Raw genomic sequence first — 4,081 nt, 5'->3', positions numbered from 1 at the left:
GAGCAGCAAGCACTCCATATTGAAATGTTCAAGAATTGGCTCTGGGCATGGTCGCATATGACCATGACCATATTAACAACCATTTGATGTGTGAATTGTATGGAATGTGAACTGTTTCTTACTCAGTCTGCTTAGAAAGATGTCTTAGCAGCATCTTCTAATTCTTTTGGTATGCAAGATGATGCTTCTGGGATCCTTCTGTCCTGGAAGATGCTAACATTTGACCCATGTATGAGCTCTGTGGAGGGTCTTCAGTGTCCTCTTTCAAAGTGCATTTCATGGTATTTTTAAAAATGATTTATGTGGTGGTGGGAGGGGGCTGATTGCGTGTATGTGCACTACATGTATGAAGATGCCTTCAGAGGCCAGAAGAGGACATTGTGTCCCCTGGAACTAGACTTACAAGAGATTGTAAGCTGCCTGCCTTGGGTGCTGGGAACAGAACCTGGGTCCTCTGTAAGAGCAGTAAAGGCTCTTAACCTCTGAGCCATCTCGCCAGCCCCAGTTATGGTATCTTTACGCAAAGCAGTCAACTCTCCTCAGACACAGTTGGGCAAGGGACAGACAGGCACTTGAGAGTTCAAGTTGTTGGTTTCATTTGGATCCATCCACATGTCCCTGTTCCAAATTTTAGAGCCCATTCTTTATGCTCTGCCACATGAAAATCTTGTCAAGACTGTGAATTCAAAAGACATGGAGGTCAGCACCCTGCATAAGTAAGGTTTTGTTTCATGTTTTAATCAGCCCAGGGTGTGTAGGAGTCTTTTCCCATTTAGAAGACTCTGGTCTTCAGTCTATAACTTATGCTGAGAACTGAAGGGCATAAATGTATCGTTTTCTTTGGGTAATCCATCAAACATCCTCAAAAGAATTCACGCATCACAGTCCTTATGGTCATCCTTACTGTCATACAGTCAAGTGCCACAGACAGCTGGCCTGTTCTTGTTGCTTACTCATAGGTGATACCATGATTAATTGTGATGTCACTGCCTGATGTGGATTGCTAGCATGCCATTTCCCACTGGCAGGTAGTCCAGCTGTTCCTTCACGTCCAAAAGCGCAGCCACACTCCCAGATCCAGTCTCTGAGGGGGCTTTCCTGGGACTACTCCTGGTGTTGAGCCTACAAACTGGTACCCAGTCAGAGGATGGAAACAACTTGGACAGGGAAGTCAGTATCTGAGGGGAAAGAGAGTGCTGGACTGTTTCCCCGGGGCCTTCTGCTGATAGACTGTCCATCAAAGGAACACTGCCAGTGGTTAGACAAGTCAGGTCAGTCTCTGTGCTGAGGACAGGTGATGATGATGAAGAGAATGAGGTTACAAAAGAGCCAGTCAACCTGGTATATCACACACACACACACACACACACACACACACACACACACACACACACACACACACACACACACACACACACACACACACACACACACACACACACACACACACACACACTCACACACTTCTGTAAGCCAGAGTAAGCCAGAGAAGGAAATCTCCTTTTGTCTTTTACAGAATCAACCTGGCTGCCAGCAGGAAATTGCAGTTCTCAGATTCAGCCACCAGAGGACAGCAAAGGACCAGCTAGTTGGTATAAATGGGGCAAACACGGGGCTGGAGAGATGGCTCAGCCGTTAAGAGCACTGGCTGCTCTTCCAGAGGACCTGGGTTCAATCCTCAGCACCCACATGGCAGTTCACAACTGTCTGTAACTCCAGTTCCAGGGTACCCTCAGACAGACATACATGCAGGCAAAACACCAATGCACACATAAAAATAAATAATTTTAAAAAAATGGGGCAAACACACACACACACACACACACCCCTCAATCCCCAAAGCAGAAGAAATTCTGGACTGGCATGTGAGGGGTGGGACAGCAAAGAACACAGTAGGAAGACTCCATGACATTCTGGGCAAGGGTCCTGTGCCAAAACCCAACAGGGAAACAGGCAGAAGAATGGAACTGGCAGGGCGTGTGCCTGGCCAAGGGAGAGGAACAGTCTGTGGGCCAAGGAGGGCTGACAGGTCCAAGGCTCTTTCTTCCCTGAGCAATGCAGGAAGTCAGCCTGCCAGTGGACTGGAGGAGGGAGGGAGCATGGGGTCAGGACAGTGCAGGAGGCTGGGGGATGGCCAGCCAAATCCAGGGCTGTGTGGGAAGGAGGGCACAAGAGGCCTGCTGTTCACTGGAAGCAGACGTGGAGAGAGGAGCAGCTCTGAGGCTGGAGAAATGGGCTTCTCAAGTCCTTCAACCTCGCTGAACCTCGGCTTCTCCAATGTAGGTTTCCACTGACTCTTACCCCCAGCTCACAAGTTACTGCAGGAACCAAAAGCGATGATGTGTAATGAATCGGGTAGCCCCGTGTCTGGTGCATCACATCATCTGCCCCTCTGCCACCTTGCACCCATTCGGTCTGGCTTGCCTTGGAGTTTACCTCTGACCCAGGTATGGGACCAGAGATGGAGAGCCAGCACAACCAACCTGTCACCAGACTGGCTCGGAGCCACGCCATCCGTTTGCCGGTCCCCTTTTAATGTCCCCGACCCTCCAACTCTGGAGTGTTTGAAAGCAAGCCCAGGAGTTGTCTCATGTTGGTCAGGACACTCCAGTATCCAGTAGATGTGACCCCAGTGACATCACAGCTCCCAAAACATTCCTTAACTGTGGATGAGACTTCTGGCTATGCTGGGCTCAGGGCCCAGGCCTGGCTTGGTCCCTGTCTCAGGTCTTCCACTCCTGATGAGGGACTTAGGGCCGGTGGGAACAGGGGTAGCTGCTTCCACAGGAAATTCATTTCCCTTATGCTCTGAAGCTTCTTCCTCACTGCTAAGAGAAAACCCTGGTTAAGAAGGGGATGGGGGGCTTTCCTGGGCACACTGGCTGGCTCTCTCTACCTTCAGTAGAGCCCTGCCCCCAGGGAAACACACCACCCCAACCTCCACCTCCCAAGGGCTCTCCCTAGCCTGCTGTGTGTTCCTGCGCTTGTGCACACCAGGGGGGGGGGAGTGAGAGTGGGGCAGGGGAACCAAGACCTCGAACACCTCCCCTGGGACTCCAGCATCAGGATAGATGAGGGAGGATGTGTTAAGGGGCCCTGAGCCCAGGACAGGCTGTTCCTAGTTGTGGCCAGAGCTCTGAGGGAACAGCCAGCAGGCCTGACTCCCGAGAGGCAAGCCCACCCCCAGCCATCACCCTCCTCCATCTCAGCCTCTCTTCTCCCTGCCGGGGGTGGGGGGTGGGGGTGAGGGGTAGGGGCAGGCTCAGGCACTCTGGCCGGCCGGTAGCTGTTTGGATATCCAACCCTGGTACTTCCAGGCCATGGGGAGCTAGGGTCAGGACACCTTGACACCAGTGGAGCCTGGTTGCTAATCTTACAGTGGATCCAGCTCCATTCTAGGGCACCAAGCCTGGTCCAAAGGAAGCTGATAATAAATTGAGACACCCCACACACACACCTCAGATGTGGGCATCAGGACCCTCCAGTCTGTTTCTCCACCTGCCCCACTGGCACATTCCCCTCTACTCTGGGCATCCCCCCAAGACTGTTAGAAAGCCACATGAGACTAGTAAGCCCAGAGAGCTGCCAGAGCCTGGGAGGAAGCAACAACTTGAGAATCAAATCCTGCCTCTGCCACAAGCCCGGGGGGTGAACGGTAGGAAAGACTTTCCTAGCTTATTCCTAGAGCTGGGCTGGCTTCTCACATTCCTCCAAGATCCCTTCTTTGGTGGCTGCTGCTCTCTCCTAGGCCCGTCAGTGGCTGCTGCCTCTGGACGTGAGCATTAAGTCCAACCGGAAATCCTTCCTGTCCAGGGGAATTATTGATTTCCACAGCTTCGGGAAGTGTCGAAATCCAGCCTGTGTTTGCTTTGGGTTTGTTTTCTTTCCATGGAGCACAAAGTGCACGTGTGACATACACACACACACACACACACACACACACACACACACACACACACACACACACACACACGGTGGGGGTTGGGGAGGCAAGTGGGAGGAGGCTGGGCCAGAAAACTGAAAGCCAACCTGGAAACTTCAGGCTGGGCTCCTAGTGGACAGATAGCACAGGAGCCCTGGG

General features: G+C 52.1%; 1 long non-coding RNA gene across 1 annotated transcript; it reads left to right on the top strand.

Moving 5' to 3' along the window:
- The first annotated feature begins 987 nt into the window (after positions 1-987).
- LOC143267281 (uncharacterized) lies at positions 988-3,220 on the top strand. The gene is made up of 3 exons (XR_013042262.1): positions 988-1,271; positions 1,517-1,592; positions 2,284-3,220. It is a non-coding gene; the product is annotated as an uncharacterized LOC143267281 (long non-coding RNA).
- Positions 3,221-4,081: the final 861 nt, after the last annotated feature.

This window comes from Peromyscus maniculatus, chromosome 9, assembly GCF_049852395.1.
Source record: "Peromyscus maniculatus bairdii isolate BWxNUB_F1_BW_parent chromosome 9, HU_Pman_BW_mat_3.1, whole genome shotgun sequence".
Taxonomy (NCBI): domain Eukaryota; kingdom Metazoa; phylum Chordata; class Mammalia; order Rodentia; family Cricetidae; genus Peromyscus; species Peromyscus maniculatus.
Note: the sequence above shows the minus strand (reverse complement) of the source record. Positions and strands in the feature narration are given on the sequence as shown.